This window comes from Thamnophis sirtalis, unplaced genomic scaffold (assembly GCF_051295495.1).
Source record: "Thamnophis sirtalis isolate CommonGarterSnake01/CBP01778 unplaced genomic scaffold, rThaSir2_p1.2 scaffold_6, whole genome shotgun sequence".
NCBI lineage: Eukaryota > Metazoa > Chordata > Lepidosauria > Squamata > Natricidae > Thamnophis > Thamnophis sirtalis.
This window is the reverse complement of record NW_028261386.1, coordinates 106,692,951-106,715,408: the sequence shown is the minus strand read 5'-3', so window position 1 is coordinate 106,715,408 and position 22,458 is coordinate 106,692,951. Positions and strand designations below refer to the sequence as shown.

Sequence of the window (22,458 nt, the reverse complement as noted above, 5' to 3'; positions counted from 1 at the left end):
ATGAGGAAGAAGCAGTATCACTCTTCTCCCAACTATGCAACTTTGATTTTAGATCAGAAATAAGTATGTGAGAACTATTGTAATGAAATATTACTAATTTCAGAGGTGGGATCGAATACATATTGGCTGGGAGCTCTCTACTCTCTAGCTATATGCCTTGATTGCCTATATGATGTGCAACCCAAAAGTATTTATGAATAATAGTTAAAAAAAAGATGAAGACCACAACTTCACCATCTAAACATATCCCTAGATCCAGGAAAAGAAGTGCAGCATGCTCATTCTCCAAGGTATTTGGAGTGAGGACTTCTTGCTACAAGCAGAAGAACCTAGGATGCAGCTTGCAAATGTTCTCAACTAACAGGCCCTTCACAATCTGAAGCTTAAATATCATCTTCCAACTCTGTTATCTTATCCTATCCTATCCTAAGCACAATTCTTATTAGGTGAGGCAACTGTTTGGACAACTATAATAAGGGAAAAGATACCTTCAGGCTTAAGGTATCCAAGGTGGCGCAGTGGTTAAAAGCAGCACTGCAGGCTACTGCTAGATCAGCAGGTCAGCGGTTCAAATCTCACCGGCTCAGGGTTGACTCAGCCTTCCATCCTTCCGAGGTGGGTAAAATGAGGACCCAGATTGTTGGGGGCAATATGCTGACTCTCTGTAAACCGCTTAGAGAGGCCTGAAAGGCCTATGAAGCGGTATATAAGTCTACTGCTATTAAACCAGTGGTGAAAGTCAATGGTTTTTTTACTACATGCTCTATGGACATGACTTGGTGGGTATGGGAGGGGAAGGATAATGCAAAATCTCCATTGCCACCCCAATCCAGGGGAAGGATATTGCAAAATCTCCATTGCCACCCCACTCCAGGGGAAGGATATTGCAAAATCTCCATTGCCACCCCACTCTGGGGCCAGCCAGAGGTGGTATTTGCCTGTTTTCTGAACTACTCAAAATTTCTGCTACCAGTTCTCCAGAACCTGTCAGAACCTGCTGAATTTCACCCCTAGGTTAAACCAACTCCTTCCTCTGCAATGCCTCAGTTCTGGGGTGACCCAGAGCTAGGGAACTGTCATTATAAAACCAGGTTCATCCCTCTGGGAACCAGGAGGTGATTGAAGGGGGAATCCTCACCCCCACAGTGGGTCTGGCTAAATATAGAAATAAATCAAAACATAATTCTGCAGATCAACCCAGTGAAGGTGGGTACCAGAAGAGACCAGTCAACTCCAAGTTTTTTTAAAAAAATAAACTTTATTAAAGGTGCCAAAAGAGGATAAGGTGTGACATACACAACAAGCTGCTAAAAAGGGATATTTTTAAAAAATATGCCATGTTTGCTACACCCAAACAACTCAAGTTCCCACCTTGCCTGAATCCTCCAAAACTTCGGCCAACTCTCTCCAAAACCCAAAACTCTTCCTGCCCCAAACCTGACAGAACTTTCTGCTTCTCCTTAATTGGTTCTTGGGGGTCAGGTGACTCTGTCTGGGCATCTAAGGCTGGCTTGTGATTTAAAAGGCCAGTTGCTTCCTACTACAGAAATAAAATAGCTTTGATCAATTCTGCTGCTAAATTGTTAATTTCTCTGGTTTTGACTTTTATTTCAGTATCAAGAATGAGACATATAGGACCGACTTCCTGGGAGGAGCCTACTGGTGGAAGCAGCAAAAAATCAGCTGCCTCCGAATTCCTGGCTACGTACCTGTTTAGAGGATCTTCCATCTGACGTCTTATCAGGTTTTCTTATCCTTCAGGCAAGAAGGAAAGAAGAAACTGTTTTGCTGGCAAATGCTCTTCGATTTTTGCAGCTTTTGTGCTTGCAAGGAAAGGGGGGCTAGCCCAAGGCAGAACAGCTGTCCGTGCTGGGAACTTCAAACTGCCTTGTGCAGGACAAAGTAGGTCTCTCCCACTCTGCTCTAAGCTTTGTTTGATTTATTCTTATCACGAGCTGGATCCGTTCACTGTGGACATTAATTGCTTATCAACATTTTAGCTTCTTTTCTTTTTCTCCTCCGAAAAATTATTTACTCAGAGGCTTCTAAAATGGCGCCGAGCAGCCTGGTTTCTCCGGTAATAACGAACACTTTTTGCTAGACAATGCAAACCCTCAAAAGAATGCAAAACAAAAGAGATTGCTTATCATTTGTTTTGGTTTCACAATAGAAGAATTTTACTCCTTTATTAACCTTGCTTATTTGGAAGTTAAATGGTGATGAATCTGCTGAATGGTCTTGTTACAATGTTTACTCACTGAAAGTTTTGCCAAGCCTTAAACTTCAAAATAAAAGCCTCTTTTTTTAAAGCTGCTTATTTAGGCAATAGAGTTTTATTAACTGCAGGCAGATAAATTTTGAAATGGCCTCAAAACCAAATATTAACTTGAAGTCGTCACCCTCTACTTCCAGGGGCACATCCTCAGTGCCTGGCACAAAGCTGCAGCCTCCGCTTCCTACGCCCCCTGCTGGGGATGTGTTAACGAAAGAATTTTTTCTGAGTAATCTAAGCGAGGCTCTTAATGCACAGACAATTAAAATGGAAGATAAATTTAGAGATAATAGAGAGGAGAGAAAAGAGGAAATAAAAGAAATGAAAGAAGAAATTAAAAATGAAATTAAAAGTGAAATAAAAGGACTTAAACAGGAGTTGTATGAGAAATTTGAGGCTAAGGTTGATAAAATTAGAGACGACATGCTGAGTCTTGTAACTGTATTAACAGAACATATTTCTGGAGTGGAAGATACTTTAGAGGTTCTTAATGATGCCAATGCTAACTTGACATTGAAAACAGAGGTGGTGGAACAAAAAGTGGAAAATGCTGAAAAAGAAATTATTATGATACAGTACCGACAAATGGAGTTCGCATTAAGAGTAAGGGGGCTGCGTGAGGAGAAACAGGAGAACCTGAAACAGATCCTATCGGAAGCTTTTGACCGCCTGATGGGAAGACCAGGGACCAATCAAGGCTGGCAAATTGACAAAGCTTACCGCGTCAACTCCTGGCTGGCAAAGCAGAAGCAGCTTCCTCGAGACATCGTTATATATTTTACTACAAGAGAGTTTAGAAATATGGTACTGCAAGCATCTTATAACACTAAGCTTCAAATTGGCGGTCAAGACCTGGTTGTTTTGAAAGAGATACCACCTCCAATGTTAAGAGCCAGGAGAGACTACGCTTTTTTGGTCGAAGAACTCAGAAATCGTCAGATACAGTATAGATGGGATGCACCATTTGGCATCATATTTACATTTGATAAGCAAAGGTACCGCCTCAACTCTGTATGGAAAGCCCGAGATTTTTATTATAATATATTGAAGGCCGGACACCCTGCACCATCTGGACCCAGAGAAAGACCACAAGAAAGACAGGATAGACAGCAAACTACACAACCATCAGACAAGATGGAGCATCTTTCTTCTCTAGAAGTGCAAGGTGCTATGGAACCAAGACCTAGCCGCATGACTACTAGACGTATGGAGAAACAAGCTAAAAAGCAACAGCATCAACAATCATCGGCCATCGATCAAGGATCTACAACAACAAATCTGGAAGCAATGGGAGGAGCTAGACCTAAGGTTAAACAGGCCGTGCAGGAAGCTCTAAAAATGCTTCAACCAACCAAAAATGACAACTAAGATTTTAACATGGAATGTCAATGGACTGAACTCTCCACAGAAGAGGAAGAAAATATTTCATTATCTCAAACAGTTTAAGAACGATGTAATTTGTTTGCAAGAAACTCATATCAAGTCAACTGATCAAAAATATTTGATCAACTCAAAACTTGGTCAACATTTTGCAGCTTCTGCTATGGAAAAGAAGAATGGTATAGTTGTATACTTAAGAAAAGATATGAAAGCTGAATTAATAGAAGCAGATCCCTTCGGAAGATATATTGCTTTAGACTTAATCTTAGAAGGGAAAAAGACATTACTTTTGGGAATTTATGCTCCCAATCAACAGCAAGATAGATTCTATAGAAATCTTCATGCTAAATTAGTACAGTGGGACTATAGTTCCTGTATACTATTGGGTGACTGGAATGGAGTGATAGACACTAAGAGAGATAAGAAGATTTCCCGCCTAAATACCAAGATGCGAGCTAAGTTACCCAAATCTTTCTTTGACATTATGGATGATTTTGAATTGAGAGATATTTGGCGAGAAAGAAATGCAGAGGAATATGACTTCACTTTCTTCTCGGACAGGCATCAATCCCTTTCAAGGATTGATTTTATCCTAACCACTAACGATTTGCTTTCTAGGGTCAAGAAAACAAAGATTGCAGTTAGGGTTCTTTCTGACCATAATCCAGTTTGGATGGAGTTGGGAAGGGTAGTGCAGGCAAGAAGGTCTTGGAGATTGAATGAAAACTTATTTAGATATGAAAAGTATATTAATGATTGTAAAAAATTATTATCTGAATATTTTGTTTTGAATATGAATAAGGGTACATCTATGGAATTTGTATGGGACGCAAGCAAAGCGTATATGAGAGGAGTTTTGATGAATATAAATAAAACACATAGAAATAAGCAAGGGTTAAAACGAACAGAACTGGAAGAGGAAATTAAGAGAAAAGAGCTGGAGTTAACAATGAACCCAGACGATACAAAGGTTAAGGAAGCTATTAACATATTAAAATCTCAATTTGACATGTTGATCTCTGACCAGGTGGCTACTAATCTATTATATGCAAAACACAATACTTTTTGTAATGCAAACAAACCTGGCAGATGGTTAGCTTATCAGATTAGGAAAAAAAGGAAAACTCGAAATATATCTAAACTGTTTTACAGAGGGAAGGAGGTGTTTCAACAGGAAGAGATTCAAAAGGCTTTCTGGGAATTTTTTACAGAACTGTATAAAGGGGATAAAATTAATGGTTTAGACATAGACAAATATTTAGACAAAGAGAAAATACCTTCAGTTAGAGAAGAACACAGGCAAAAATTGAATCAACCAATAACCTCGGGGGAAATCCTGCAGGTAATTAAGCAATTAAAGTTAGGGAAAGCACCAGGTACAGATGGCTTGACAGCGGTTTACTATAAAAACTTACAGTTAGAAATGGTAGAACCTCTTAGAGAATTATTTAATATGATTCAAACGGAAGGTAAAGTCCCTCCATCTTGGAAGACAGCGTTTATATCTTTGATACCCAAAGAAGAACAAGATACTACTCAACCCAAAAATTATAGACCTATTTCATTACTGAATGTAGATTATAAAATTTTTACTAAAATATTAGCAAATAGGTTAATGTTGGTCATTCAACAATTGATACACACGGACCAAACAGGTTTTATACAAGGGAGACAGATGAAAAGTAATGTTAGATTAATTATTAATGCATTAGAATATTTGGGAAAGAACAACCAGATCCCTGCTGCGTTTATATTTTTGGATGCTGAGAAGGCCTTTGATCGAGTTAACTGGCAATTTCTGTTGAAGATACTGCAAAAAATGCAGATAGGAGATAATTTTCTACAGTCAATTAAAGCAATATACCAACAGCAAACAGCACAAATTATAGTCAATGGAAGTCTAACAGACTCTTTTCAAATTGGAAAAGGTACAAGACAGGGCTGTCCTTTGTCCCCATTATTGTTTATTATAACTTTGGAAGTATTGTTGAATAAAATACGGGGCTTGGATGGTTTAAAAGGGATCAAGATTAGGCAGCAAGAATATAGAGTCCGCGCTTTTGCGGATGATTTGGTCATAATATTGGAACAACCGCAGGAATCTAGTATGGTTTTAATGAATATGATTAATCAATATGGTCAAGTGTCGGGCTTTAAAATAAACTTAGGAAAAACCAAAATATTAGCTATAAATATGAATATTAAACAAAAGGAAGAATTAGGAGTGATGCTAGGATGTGAGGTAGTTAAAAAAGTTAAATATCTTGGAGTTAACATTTTAACTTCAAATGGGAAATTATATAAGCATAATTATGAACCACTTTGGCATAGCATACAGACAGAGATGAAAAAATGGGAGAAATTGCACTTATCTTTGCTGGGTAGGATAGCGGCAGTGAAAATGAACATTTTACCAAAATTTTTATTTCTCTTCCAAATGTTACCTATACTTAAAAAAGATGCGAACCTTTTAGAATGGCAGAAGGGTATCAACAAATTTGTGTGGGCAGGAAAGAAGCCGAGGGTAAAGATGAAAATAATGCAAGATGTACGTGAGAGAGGAGGATTGAAACTACCTAATTTAAAAATATATTATGATGCAGTGGTATTATCTGTAATTAGTGACTGGATTCACTTAACCAATGATAGAATATTGAACATTGAGGGACACGATCTGGTATTTGGTTGGCATGCTTACCTGTTATTCAACAAAAAATTGGATAAGAACTTTAAAAGTCATATTTTAAGAAATGCTTTATTGCGGGTCTGGAAGAAATATCAATATAAATTAAATGACAAGATACCCATGTGGGCAATTCCTAGACACGCAATTGAAAATATGAATACAGCACAAAAACAGGACAGAATTACCTACAGACAGCTTCTTACCTCGGAAAGGGGGGTATTACAATTAAAATCTTTAGAGGTATTAAAAGAGGAGAAGGTAGTTCAAACATGGTTCCAGTATGGGCAATTACAGGCTAGGTGGAAAATAGATCAAAAAATTGGTTTTATTCAAGTTGAGGATAATTTGTTTAAACAAATAAGAGATCAAAGCTTAATGCATATAAAGAGGATATATAATGTATTGATACAGATGGATTCGGAAACAGAATTAGTTAAAGATTGTATGATAAAATGGGCTCAAAATATTGAGGAACCAATAATGTTGGATACATGGGAAAGAATCTGGGTAAGAAATGTGAAATTTACACAAGCTCAAAATCTGAGAGAAAATTTTTACAAGATGTTCTATAGATGGCATTTAGATCCTAAAAAGTTGGCTTCTATGTATCCGAATGTACAGCCTAAATGTTGGAGATGTGGTTCTCTCGATGCTACATATTATCATATATGGTGGACCTGCCAAAAGGTTAAAGCATTTTGGATAAAAATATGGTGGGTCATGCAAAATGTTTTTAAAAGAAGGAAAAAGTTTAGTCCTCAGTTATTTTTACTAGGTATATGTACTGACTTTACAGTGGTAGAGACCAATTTGACTCTGCACCTGATAACTGCAGCAAGACTGTTGGTGGCGCAATATTGGAAGAAGGAAGACTTGCCTACAATTCAAGAATGGACATTGAAAGTAACAAACTTAGCTGAAATGGCTAAAATATCGGCATATCTCAAAGATCATTCAAATGAGAGATATAAACGAGACTGGAAAAAATGGATTGACTATATACAAAATAAATACGGGACTAAGAAATTCCAGTTAGCCTATGCTTAAGATCAGAAATGATTTAAATTGTTTAAAGTTAGTTCAGTAAGAAGAAGCTAAGGTCAATCTAGAATGTCATTAATTTCTTTATTTCTTTTTTCTCAATAGATTTTAGACTGTGTTAGTTAAAATTCTATACCGTGTACGGGTTCTGGGAAGTCGGGGGGGGGGAAGGAGGAGGGGGGTGGGGGGGTGGAGGGAGGGAGGGGTACACACAAAAAAAATTGTACTTCAATGTTTTAATGATTGACAAATGATGATATATTTGTGTTTTTTTTTTTAAGAAAAAAATAAAAAAAGTTCTGTTAAAAAAAAAAAAAAAAAAAAAAAGAATGAGACATATACAACAATGAAACTACATAATAATAACTATTTATTAAGAACAAATCAAATTTGATCATGCTTTACTGTTTTCAGTACCAAAATAATTGAAGGCAACTTTTAAAGACTGATTGAAAACATAGTAAATGCCTTCTACACTCCCTTTTTTCTTTCATTTTCTCTTTTTCTTGGTAAAATCAGATCCCTATTAAACATTGCAATGTTGAACCACAGTTTGAAAATTCATGCCCAGAACTCTTTGGGGACATGAAATCAAATGCAGCCGTTTGCTGTTCAAAATTAGGCTGTAATCATATCCTTGGTTTCCTGAATATGTTCCCCCACAAAAAGAAAATTCTGGATAGAAATTAATTCAACTGTATTGTTAAACTATTCTGCTGAATTAGAAATGAAACCAGCGAGGTTATTTTTTTAAATCTAAAAACAGTTTTTCAAAGAACTAATTTAAATTTAAAGCATTTTTTCCCAGAACAAAATGAAAATCACAGCTCATATTTTAAAGCGCAGTTAGTGCCCATCTCCGTTCTTGTCTTCCCTGAAATCAAAAGCATTCCTTCACCACCACTCCAGACCAGTAGTGAGTGAAATACAACCAGTGCTTTTCCGATTCAAGAAGGGAAAAGGTGGAGTTGTGGTTTCTAATCTCATAAAGTCAGACCAGAAAACTTAATCAAACCCTGCTTGACCTTGAAACAAGATTAAGTGTTTAATCTAATCTGGAAACACAATGCTCTGAAGAAACATGGCTGGAATTGGAGACGCTTAAATCAACCTTTGATAAAACAGTAACCCAGAGGGCAGCTCTCTTTTCACTCTTTGAATGCCCAACATAAGCTTGGTCTTTATTAGCAAGAAGCATGACCACATGCTGGTCTGCTTGAGGGGGAAAAGATGGAGAAATCGTAATTCTCTTTAACTTTTCAAATTCTACACACTATCTTTCTTTGTCTCGGGGGATTCTGATGGCACAGCGGACATCAACTGAGACAAAGTAAGGCTACAACTGAGTTTCTGAATCTGCAAGCTACTTAAGTTATCAACCAAGCCACTTTACCAACATTATTACTACCACCTGGTAAACCAAAGATGCTTTTTGCTGCTAGAGTCCAAGCTTAAATTACTCCTCAGAGGCTCCAAGCCTGAACAATAAAACACAGTGCTCACCTAACCAGTCACTACCTTTAAAATGAGCCCACTGCTTCTCCAGCTTCTGTTACTCTCTCCAAAAAAAAAACCCTAAACCCTAGGTAACATGGGAATACCTAACACTTCTCAATTCTCTTGAAGTGGGATGTACACCTATACCACACCCATGTCCTTATTTCTATACTGTACTCTCAAAATTTATAGGTTGGCCACACAGAAGGTAAGAGCAGTTTCTCCAACAGTCATTTAATTTAAAAGTCATCCTTTTAACTTTTTTTTTTCATTTATGAACTAGCTGATTATACTATTATTACAGACAGATAATTTACAGTTGAGGAATTGTATCAATTAGCCCAGTGTGGAACTCAAAGCACTCTATTTTGGTAACAGTCTTGTCAGAATACATCTGTATCTCTGCAGAAGGATTGATTAGGCGATGATGTTACAGTGAGACTCAATCATTCAGATGATTGAACTTTAGAAAGAAAAAGCATCATTCAAAAAAAATGAAATGGTTTGCATTATGCATGAATGTTAATTGACAGGCATAATTGCAAATTTAGAAAGAGTGGCTTCAATATAAATAGAAAGGTGTATCTCACTATTGCAGGGAAGATTATGACCAAACTGGTTACATATTTCTCTTCATGCTAGTATCAGGTGTTAATTGTGAAGGAGCAGCTTTAAGACACTGTTCTATTACCCCTCTCTTCCTACTTCAATCCAAATCTAAACTGGACCGCCCTTCAAATAAGGGATCCTTACTAAAGGAAGACACACCAGCTATCTATAGAATGTGTCTAAGTGACTTTTCCCCCAGCACAAAATACTTTGTCTTACTAACAGCAGGGCAGTGCTTGACTTTTGCACCCAAGCACAAAAGCCAACTTTAGAAAGTAGAAATAAAATGCTGTTATTCCAATTTTAACAAAGTTATGGTTAATGAAAAGAAAGGCTGCTGAAATAGTGAACTGTCATTTGCAGAACTGACCACAAACAGATGTGGGGAGGACAGATCTCTTGGATGTCGCCTACTGAGCATTTGATGAAACACCTGCATGATTGACAGTTATGATTCCTGCTTTTATTACTAGTTAATTGTAAGGACAAGTGAATATGTCCTTCCTGGCATACCAAAAAGCATAAGTACTTTGTTCAGCAGGTCATCAAATCCACTGCTGTTGAAATCAGCAGGTAAAAACCACTCCTTTAAAAAAAATGAAGGCAAAAACTAGAACTTGTTGCTGCATCTAGCAGGACAATCTCTTGAAAGTAAGAAGTTTACTTGCATGAAATGAAAAAAAAAAACTAAGTCAAAGGGCTTGATTAAAAATCATTTATATTTTTTAAAAAATACATAGTTTTTCAGATTTCATTCTATCCAAATATATATAGATACATAACCTGTATTTTATGTATAGACAGGCTGATGGATGGTGAAAGAAGCATGAAAATAACTGTAGAATTTAGACAGAAGCAATTTAGTCCATCAGCCTGGTGGGAAACGGCTAAATACTTAATGTGGATGTGTACTATAGATTTTATTTATTTATTATTTTATACTAGAATTTTTAATTGTACATTTACTGAGCATTTTTTTTCTGGGCTCTGGTCTAAGACTGTAATAAATTGATTGAACTGAAATGTGGATGGGGGAAAGCATATATGAAAGGACATCAGAGAAACCTATGAGCTGTGCTTTTAGTTGATGCTTTACTAAAAGTAAAATTAAGGAAAGAAATATTTTTTATTTATTTGCTCTTTTTATCCTACCTTCATAACATTATACTTTATTGATTATTACTTTTCTTTATATAAAGTCAAATCTCATTCAAGAGAGCTCAGCTGGTGATTTTATGGAGTGTTTTTTTTAATTCTACGAGTTCTAAAGGCTTGACATACACAAACTAATTGAAGCAGTGCTGAATGGATGTCCTTTTTAGTAACAATAATTTAGTATCAATAATTTGATATGCTCATGGTTCTCGCCATAAAGAAACTCTTAACTGGGAAAACATTGCTGGCAATATATACAGAGAGACAGAAAGATACACAAAGAAAGACATTCATTTTGCAATATTGTCTTTAAACTGAAGAACTTTGTCCAGTAAAAATGGTGTATGACACTCATAGAAAATAAATTTCACATAGATATGCTGATTGCCTGACTTTACACAAATGTCACCATCTGTATCACTTCTGTTAATTTTTAAAAAGGCAAGCTAAAACACCTGTTTAAAACTGTTAACACTAATTCACTGCCCAGCTGCTTACTCCATACAACGGCAACTTCATTTTGAACATCTAAGGAACCTGTTCACCTATAAAAAACAGAAAAGAAATAGCTAATTAGGGAATCTTCTCAGATGGTGAAAATGGTCTCTAATCCACGAAAATTGCTGAAATTAAATTTTCTACCCAGTCCTTTAAACAAAATAAATGAATCAGGTCCTAGCAGAGCCTAGATAGTACATCATCTGAGGCAAAGCTCAAAGAAGGGGACAATGATTAAGAGAGCTTCCAGACAAGTAATTCCAAGTATTCAGATAGCACTTTGCAGTTAATCCATCTTTCCCTCCTTCACATATTCCTAGAGGGAGGAAGGGTGGAAAATATTAAGGGGTTACAAAAAGATGATGACATCTGTGGACTCTTCTTTCCCCCTCCCCAGTAAAATGCTGTATTTGTAGCATACAAAACATTACCTCTGGAAATACCTGGAGGTACTTCTGTAAGGAAAGTGCCTTCTTATTTAAGTGCATGCCAGGACTAATAATCAAATGTGACAGTAATGAATGGCTAAAGAGAGAGAAAAAGGTTGTAACCATTTCAGATTTCAAGCAAAGAGCCACATTTTTTAAAAAAAATTGTTTATGTAAGAACAGAAAATTAGCTTGAGCTAACCAAACACCATTAGACCCCATGTTCCTCAAGAAGCTACAAGAATGGTCAATACCTGCTCAATTGTTTCAGGAAAAAATTTTTTATTCATAACTGGACAATAAAAACTACAAAGTTCTAGATGGATTGTTGGTTCTTTTATATCTTTGCTAGAATTCTTACATTTAAAATGTTCCTTATAGCAGTCTCACTGATTCCATGTTCTCCTTGCAGTCTCTTAATGCATGAAGCCATTACACCTGTTATTGGTTTACCCAAAATTTCTGTCTTTCAATAAAGGCTCAACCAAATGATCAGAATGGTATTCGTTTTATATCCCTCAACTAATACAGAGCATGTTGGATTGTTAAGTATTGCAGGCAAAATATCGGTTTATGTAAGAACAGAAAATTAGTTCGAGTTAACCAAACACCATTAGAGCCCATGTTCCTCAAGAAGCTACAAGAAGTGTCTATACTTGCTCAATTGTTTCAAAAAAAACAATAATTTTATTCATAACTGGACAATAAAAGAAAAATCCCAAGAAAATCATAGGACAATTTATTAACAAAATAATCTTATGAATCTTACTCTAAATAGTTCAATTAAATTATCTTAATTTTAAAAATTGAACAGCTTTAGTGGTTAATAAACATGCAACCAAAATCACCAGATTGTGAATCAATAGGCAAGGGAATGAGCTGTATGTCAAAGGGAGTTTCTCCAACTATGTATAGGAGACTGAAGACAACTCAGTGATTTGGGGATCAGACAAAATGCAGGATCAAATGGACACCAGACCAGATGAGCTAACAAGGTTTGCTGAGCAGAAGATGCTGCATTTTCAAGGACATTTTTCAAGGTCACAGAATAATTTCAAGAGCAATGTGAAGAACAGAACTGCTCTCCCATATTTCTCTTTCAGTCCAAAGATTTATCTAGTAGGTGACATTGCTTTAAAAGGGTAGTGCTGGGGTTTTGTTTCACCTCAGACATGTAACATTCGCAACAATTAATATATTCCTGTCACTTTGAAAAGACATGGGATTAATTCAGATGCAATCAAACTTTCTGCCAGAGGGAAAAACAAGCAAGGTAAAACATAAAAGCCTCTTGTTAAAAATACACAACAAATCCTTTCAAGCATGAGAATTCTCCTGGAACAACCATCGTAATTGCCACTATAAAGAGGAAACAGGAGCAGGAGACCATCTAATCCTAAGAACTGAGCAAGTCTTCCATAGGGAAACTTGGGCATCCCAGATATTTGCAGCTATATCTGGCAGATGAATGAAGCCATTCTGACAAGAAAGGGACACAAAAGAGGTTGAAGGATCTCACTGAAATTTGTAAGAGATCAAATTCAATTTGCATTCTAACACATCATCGTTAACTGTATTGCAAATTTATGTACCCGTTGCTTTCTGCTTATTCAGACAGAGAATAATTGTCTGGAGCACAGCATTTAAGAGCGTACCACATTCGTTTTTATTCTGAAATAAAATGAAAGCCAGGGCACAGAAAATAAACAAAAAATACAAACAGCCATTGGAGCAAATATGATTAAAGCCTTGCAAGACTGTAAACTGTAGCACAAGCGATAAACTTTGGCTTTTAGAAGAGAGTTGTAAGGAAGAACATATGTGTAACACAATCCCAGGGGAGGCTGGGCTAGTGGTTTGGTCCTCCTGCCATCTCTTTTTTTGGTTTCAAGCTCTGAAGTAAATGATACCACAGCTTTGAAGCAAGAGTTTGCTTTGCATTGGCCTGGATGAGTTTCATCAACACAAATTTCTTCTCCAAGTCTTATATTTAAATATCTTTTAACAGAAATCATTTATTTTGCATAAAACTTTTCACAAAAAATAAGATTAATTAAGATAAAACCATGAAGACGAATGGGGATTGTATGCCTGGGGAAGATGGAAAAGTGATGGTTGCTATCAATACAGAGATCAATGGGTCATTTTTATTTTTTATTTTGCCCCAAAATAAAAACTGACCTATATAAAAGGAACATAAACCTCAAACAATTTTGAGCAAACGTGATTAACTGCTCTGATGTTTCAGACAGAGAATGTTCCCAGACAGAAAAACTTTAGTTGTTTTGATAGATCATCATTCTCCATAGCCAAAATTGATAACAATAATAACACACTTTTATAAGATATAATCATTTTAGATTTATTTATTGAATTTAATAAACATTTTTGGATGCTTAAACACCACCTATTACTTCCTGGCCAATTTAAATTATTGAAAGACAAGCTACAATTCAGTTAGAATGTAATAAATATAAAGGGGGGGGGGTTCCTATTCAAATTCATGAACTCCCTGAAATTTATCCAGAACTACCCATGGACCCTAGGTTAAGAGCTCACACTTTAACATATTATTAAATCTACATTATATGCATAATTCTCTATCTTCTCATTTCTATGGATAAGCACATAACCCACATCAGAGAACATTCTTCTTAAATCCACCATTTCATATTTACATATATGTTATAGTCATCTTGGATAACTACATTCAGTATGCAGAAGAAGCAGGTTTTCATTTCTTGGTGTCGTTTTTTTTTTTAATCCCATTTTAAAGTAACAATTTCATTCTTCCAGAACAATTATATTTAATGTGGTTTAATTCAGGGCATTCTTAGTATGCTACATATTAATGCAACCATCTTCAGTCTGGTGCTTTTGAGTGGGTTGGACTACATAATCATTCAACAAAAACAAAGTTGAGCTAAAGTATAAAATGGCATCTCCTCGTCAAGGATGGGTAGCTTTCATGTTTGGAACAATTACATTTTTTCTCCTTGTTTACTAGAATCCCCAAATCTACTAGTAAAGATCTGAAAAAATAAGCAGTAGAATTCAATAATTTTGAGCCCGGGACTTTATTTCAACCCCCAAACTAAAAATTCTAACTCAATTTAAAGTCCATTCTTAGTTTTGTCAAGTTTTCTTCATATCAATGGTATAATTTGGGTTAGGGTGAGGAGCCACTTTGTTGCTTCTATTTTCAGATAATTAAGAGACAGATGCTTTTACAGATCTACTGGAAATAATTTGGTCCTTTCCAGTATATCCTGGTTTAATTTCAATCAATTTATGTTTCAATCTACATACCCTTTGTTGGAATGGATGTGAATATTTGTTTTAATTCCCCCCTAATAGTAATACTAGTGATGGGTGCTATTTTATGCAATGAAGATACATATTTGGGATTGAAGGTGTTTCTAAACTAGTAGCCCAAAATTATTATTGCATAATCCTAGAATAAGGGAAAGGCATTGCTTCTATCAAATACAGTTCTGATTCAGTCAAGGAATCCAGATTAAAGCATTGATAGTTTTCTAGCTTCTGCTTGAATATCATGGCAGTATAATTCTTTACATAGTTATTTGTTCCCACATGGATGAGAGCAGTGGATAATTTTCAAAGATCAGACCTTGATAAGTCTTGGAAGTTGTTTATCACATCCTTGGTGCTCAGCTGAGAAAACGGATAAATATGTATCTGTACATATTTCCTGCTGTATCAAGAATGTAAAATAATTTCAAATGTAAGAGCTTGGAGCTGTTCCATTGTTTGATTCAAGCATCTAGTTACTGGGTTTAAACATTAGGACAAAATGTCATTTATTTAATTTTAGATTCATGCAGTGGCTCAACCCAACCACTCACTATGAGTTTACGCCTCAGTACTATAGATGATCCAAGGCATTATTTTTTCCAATTTATCAGATTATAACAAACTATGGTTTAGCATGAGCTGTGCAATTAGTCTATGAGATCCTCACAAAAGAGAAGATTTCATACTTCTTATACACCCAAGAGTGAGATCTTCTCCCTTTAGCTAAAAGCTAACATTTCGTTTAAAATCTTTGAATGAGAAACTCAATTTTTTAAAAAAAACTATGTATATTATAATAGTTATCTTTTGCAAATGCTATAGGCTCTCAGAAATGTAACTCTTCACACAGATGGTGAACTAGACACATTATGAAGTTTTAAAAAATGATGCATTTTGCTTTACAGCTAACTTAATATGCAAATAGATTCCAGTATTTACTCAGCCATGACGGAGCATACTAGGGATGCCTCTCGTTTGTCACTAATTGAGGAAAGTGCATGAAGGTTATCAGATGGAATCAGAACGTATGCAAAATACTCGACTCCTGCTATGGCTAGTGCAGAGTTGCAATAACATTAATGATAAACATGTGCATTTTAGCTCAGTATCTACAAGTGGAGGAAGTACTGTGTAAATCGGGGAGGAAAATGAGGTATGCATCCAGTAAATGAACCAAAAATAAATATATATGGACACTCAAGTCAAATAAAACATTTGATTACATCCAAAAGCTAGCTAAAAATGAACCCAGTGCGCTGGGTCAGCTGCCACCTTATGCTTGCTTGTGCTTCGCTGGCATATGGTGACCGACTGCCATGAACTGTGGGGAGGGGGGATGAAGGGGGGAATGCTTGGGAAAATGAAAGAAAGTGCTGTATCTCCTCGAGATGCTGCTTCAAGGTCACCCCAGCTGGAAGGAGGAAGGAGCCACATACCAAACTCTGCTGGGACTGACTGTTATGAAAACATCCTGCCTGAACCTGATTGGTTACACTGGGGTAGGCAATGAAAAATAATTAAGGGAGGGAAAGTAGAATGTAGGGATTTTGGCACGTGATTCTCAGTTCTGGCTTTGCAATACTGCAATACACTTGATCTCTAATAAACTATACCTTTCTCAACAAAGGGAACCAAGGAATGATTCTGTTTGGAGGTTTAAGTTGTGGCAGGCCAAGAGGGCTATTGTATGACTTATGGCAAGCTTTGAGGGTAGGATTGGGGATATCTATATACTTAGGGTGGTTTAAAAGAAACTAGGCTCTCCAAGCAAATGTTTCTGCAAGGGAAGATGGTTGTGGGAAATTGTCACACTTGCCTATGGCCCTATGGGAGGCGGGGGGGGGGGGGGGAGAATTGTCCCAGCATTTGGATGACTTCCCCATCTTGCAGGCAATCTTTCCAATTGAATGCATGAATTATGTTTGGAGACTAGAATTACAAAATGAATTATTCACCTGGTATTGACATAACAACCTGTGTTCTATAGCAGAGTCACAGCATCTGGCTTCATATCCTGACTGTTTCAGAATGCAATAAAGATATGTCCGTCATCTTTCACGAAATAATTAACATAGCAATAGCTAATCTTTTTAAAGTTTCTTTACAATCTCTGGTTACCTAGGTGATACCTGTGATTAGAACATTTCTCATCACATTAGCATTTTCCAATAGTGCAAGTCCATTTTGTAGCACGGTGGTATGGACTTGACTATGTTTCTCTCACATAAACATTTATCCTCAGGGAAATATCCAGTGATGGTGTTGAAAATTGGCAATTTTGTATCTATTATATGAAAACACTATAGGTTTTAATTAATAAATAAAGTTCTAACATATAGCCCAAAGGGGGATGTGCATGTACTAAAGATTGTATTTTCTTTAAAGCTCCTTTGGGCTGTTATTTTAACAGATGAAATTCCTTAAAAGGCCAGCTGTTTTGAAAAAATAAATAAATCAGCCTTTTGATCTATGCTTATGATCCCTGGCATTATTATCTATCAGTCAACAAAAAGGGAAGTTATTTTTAACTACAGTTAGATCACACATAGCAGAACAGCAGCGAGCAAAATTCATGATTATGCAAACACAGTCACAATTGCTGGTCCAATGACCAAAATAAAGTGATTTGATTTGTTCAGGAAAAAATCCTCTTCTGCATCATTTTAGGGTTTTTTTTAACTACATCACAATTAGCTTTCAAATGTAAGGTAGCAATATTATTACAGTGGTGATGATTCCTTCTGCCCATAATTTATACATTTTAATTCCATTTTATTAGGTTTTTAATTTTTATATCATCATATAATTGCTTCTGTTTTTCACTGATGGGTTAAATAAATGACTTAATATTTATTCGATATTTTAGTCTTTAGTGAAGAATGCAATGTTTTAGTTGACATATTGCCCATTCACCATTTCAGTGGGATCTTTTTATGCTGCTGAGATATTTCATCTACCATCTCCTATTTTTACTTTTATATTCTTTTAATGAAGTACATAGAGAAAATATCCCTAAATCCTAAGGTATGCATACCAAGTATTTTCTGATTTACCTACATATGTACGTAACTGTAGCTACAATGATTCTCAATTGTTAGTCATGCAAGTAGCTTTCAGATCTGACCGTGTAAAATAAGTTTATATATGTATGATTCATGAATATTAGGCATTAATATGTATCTTGGGCTTGTAAGGATATAAATAGCATTTTGTTCAGGAATGGATACTTGTAAAGGACAATATCTTCTCTCTATCTGCAAGCTCTAAAATATCTGAATGCAAAAAGAAAAATCTGCACAGTGTTCTATGGTTAGCACTCATTAACGGCAAATATTTTAATTCCTTGTTATGTATATTTTTGCTGGAGGGCAAACTAAGGAAGAACATAGTTTGATAGGCCACTAAATGTCCTGTTGAAAAGGCTACACGGCCCAGATGGTATCCTCCTCTCCTCATTTCTTGACTCTTGATTGGCACAACAATAACATTAGGATTTCCTTAAGGTAAATTTTCAGGTTATCTATACCAATATATTGTTCCCTGTGCATTTTGCTCGGTGCAAAACTGCAATAACAGTACATTGAATAAAATAATTAACTGTTTAATTAACTGAAGATGTAGGTTGAGCCAATCAGAGAATACAGCAAGAGAAACAGTTATATGTTTACATTACACTGTAACTCCAAGGGTATTTAGTGTTTTAATGTTCATGAGGATAATGTTTTAGTTTGTTAATGTATAATTAAACAAGATGTTCTTCTACATACCATGTTTATTCTAAGGAAGGAAAAATAAAGATTTGAATGATTAGTTGCAGAATTTAGTGGCTTTCCATAGGCAGAACAGTATGTGTTGCTAATGAGCGAGAAGGTTTAAAAGAGTTTTCAGTGTCACTGGCTTCTGAGTTCCTTATAAATTATTCTTGCTGTAATTAATAAGGGGGGAGCTAGATAAAATTCTGCAATGATCTCTTTGAAAGTTTAAATGGTTTCTCTTATTTCTCTGCTCTGTATGTGCATATATAAATGTGCATGTAACTGATTTCCCAGAGAACCAAATTAATGCTGTGGTTAGATCTCCAACCATGTTTGAAGCTTATCTCTTCACCTTGGGGCAGTTACTCTGTTTCAGTAGCAGCCTAGTAAAACTAAGGCTAAGGCTGTTATGAAAATAATCAGGAAACAAACAAACAAAAGCCCATGAACTAGAAATTATGGGGGGGGGGGGAACCCAAAGAAATCTACTCAAGAAAGAAAGGACCTGTGAAAGCAAAAGAGACAATTGTAAAAGGACCCTTGTGTATGTCATGCAGAAGAAGTGGAAGCTAATACAATAACAACAACAAAAGCATGACATTTTTTAAAAACTCTAATTCCAGATAAGCCAAAGCTGTCCCAAAAGTTCCTCAATTACAACTTCACCCAGGGCTCTGTGTGTTTGTGTGTGTGTGTGTGTGTGTGTGTGTGTGTGTGTGTGTGTGTGTGTGTGTAAAGAAAACTGCCCTGTAGCAATTAATGTTATCAAAAGAAATAACAGAGAAAGCATCCTTGTATAACCCAGGATGGGCTTACCTGTTACAGTTAATAACTATATTTTAAAAAGCATGTTTCTCTTGTTCTTGTCCAATTGCATTCAATTTGCAGATATAACAAAAGAGGGAAACAAAACTCACTGGACAAGAAAGGAAAGTGCCTCCATTAGGAAAAAAAAACATTAAATATCTGCTTCACCCAGCATCCTATCTCTGATTAGAGGCCAAACCAAGTCTTGCCAGGAAGCCATGTGAATCAGACAGTGGCTTCTCTAGTTTCTGCCCCCTCTCATCTGGTAGACTGTCTCTAAACATGGAAGTTCTGCCAAGTTATCATGACCTGATAGAAGCATGATTTGCCAGTTACACTAATCCTTTGGAAACTATATTTAAATCAATACCTGAGAGAGAAAATTGTATTGCAGTACACAGGTGTGCATGCATGTCTGTGTGTGTGCACCATCTTCATTGCATGTCTCTTTCAACATAAGCCCTATTAGGCAATGTATGCAAAGAAGTATGAAATGCCATGCTAAAGAAATTAAGGCACAGGTAAGAAAAAGAACTTTGTCCATGATTTTTTTAAATCCTACCTGTAATTAATGATAAAGGTGGTTGTTGATGATGATGATAATGATGATGAATGGATGATGAGTAGGTTGAAGGAAGAAAGGTATTCAGAAGCTAAAAAAATAGTATCTTTCAAGTCCAATATATTCAAAAGTTGGGGTGTTGGCAGTTCAAATGATTGAAAAATACCCATTTTCAAGCACAATTAATTAGGAAGGAGAGACTTTTGTATTATTTCATATTTAACATAAGCTCATTAAGCCCCATCTCTAAGAGGAAAGGAAAAGGATTTGCAAAGGACATCATGCTATTTCACTTTCAATCATTTATTTTGTCTACACAGAGACAGAAGAAGCAAAGAAATACAAGGGTGAAAATTAACTGGGAACTGTCTCTGGGGAAATGTATTAGATAAACTAGGAAGTGCCTCAGATAAATTCTCAAGTTTATGCTGGGTAGTCATTGTTTGCTCATTCATAATATAAATTCTTGCTGTAGGCTGCTCAAACTCATATATCCATTTGTAGTTTTTATTCTGTTCTCTGTGGCATCCATCTATGTAGTAAAAAGTGTTCTGCTTACAAATGTTTCAAACAAGTTTCTGAAAATACCAAATACGCCCAGCTGCTACATTCATACAAAGCTCTGCCTTAGAATTGATTCTGGTGGGAGATTCAGTTTGATTTTTTGATTTAATCCAGACATATTTACATTTTTTACTCCAGATATAGAAATTAAACTACTACCCTAGTCCTTTCCTATCTTAAAAAAGATATTTAAGGAAAGTCTCTAAAAATTATTCTTTAAAATACATGCACACTCAAATAAATAGAACAGAAATATATTAAACAATGCATTTCTCAAAGCAGATATTTTAAATGTCAGTCTTTGATTCACAGACAGGTTATACATCAAAATAATTTGGAAGAAAACCAATGAATAAAATAATTCATTGGATCTAAATCCAAACTATGTAATAGTTTCACTGGTTAGAGACCACAACTGCCCTTTATTTGGTATTTAGCTCCAAAGGCTTCTCTACACTAGAAATAGCCATGACTACCCATCTAGGAATAGTAGAAATATTTTAATCCAGTTTCTTTCAGGATTGCCTCTGTACACTCCAACATGAGATTCTTGTTTATGTTTTTTCCAGCCTTGCTTTTCTTCCAAATTCAACCTCAAAAACTAAAGACAGATTTCTCCCTCATACACACACCTTTAAAAGCTTCTGCTTCTCCAGGCTATTTGTTCACGATTCTAAAAGCATTTTGTTCCAAAATAAAATCTGCATTTCCAGAAAAACCTCACACACAAAGAGAAAAAAAATCCATACTGACACCTAAAATCCATTCATGGGTGCTTATTTGCAAACTATTGTGACAAGGGGGTGTGAGAGAAAGGAAAGCCAACTTCTAAAGATGCTCATTGTTCAATTACTCACATTATCTCCTTGGTACATAAGTAATAATGTAATAATATGCTTTATTAAACAACAGAAGCTTTTCACTGGTCACAAAAGAAAATTGGTTAAAAGCTATTTTCATTTCAAGATGTAAAATGGAATAGCTGTTCAACACACATTGCAAGAAACATTTTCAAAAGACAAAAAAAGAACACAAGCACATCATTTGCTAAATCACAGACCTTTTTTTTATAAGTTCTATGCTTCATATTCTCTAAGCGAAAACCACCTAGCTTCACAACACGAATTCACAGAGCTTCTCGCAAAATTTCCGGCAAAATTTGTAAACCAACAACCAATATTCAGGTATAAAATAGATCAGAGGGAACAGCTCCAAGAAATCAGTCTTAGGAGGAAATCAATTATGAGAACGTACTATATATTTTCTGCATTAAACAGCTGTCACAAGATGCACACACACCTCTCCGCTCCTCAGAAATGGGGAAAGTGCACTTCCATGGACGTGCGAAATCTTTAAAGCACTTAAATTTAAGGCACTCAAAAAAAAGAAAGAAAGAAAAACACTGAACTCACCACACACCCACAGAGTGTCAGTCTCACGGACACGGTTTTTTTTTTAAATTAAAAACCCGCGAAAGGGATTATTTTTTTTTTGCCCTCGACACCGAACAGTTCCAAAGGAGACACACTCTTAATTAGCTCGAAGCTGGATAAACTTAAGCCGTGGCTCGAAGCGCCCGTGAAAAGAGTGGATCCCGTGCCACAGATGCCTGCGTGCACGCGACACATGCATGCACCCCAGCCGGAGCTGAGCGCGCGAGGGATATATGACAGGCGAGCCGTGCACGCCGCTCGAGTCTCAGCTGATTTTCCAGAGCAGAGCAGAGCAGGGCAACCCAACCGCGCCGAGCCAGCGGAGGGGGAACTGCAGACTCTCGCCTCGCCTCCCCTTACCTAGCGCTAATGTTTAATGCTGGATCAGCTCCTTTACAAGCCGGTCTGTTGGCCCAAAGAGGAGAGGACTTGTAGCACGTGTGCAGCGACCCTTCC

The 22,458-nt window shown here is 36.2% G+C and overlaps 1 protein-coding gene across 2 annotated transcripts in view; it reads right to left on the bottom strand.

Annotated features, from left to right (window-relative positions):
* Positions 1–22,138, bottom strand: part of SCML4 (Scm polycomb group protein like 4) — an 87,119-nt gene extending 64,981 nt beyond the window's left edge. For both annotated transcript variants that reach the window (XM_014061408.2, XM_087718681.1), the window contains exon 1: positions 21,982–22,138. The gene's annotated coding sequence lies outside the window, so the exon portion shown is untranslated. The remainder of the gene's footprint in view (positions 1–21,981) is intronic.
* Positions 22,139–22,458: the final 320 nt, after the last annotated feature.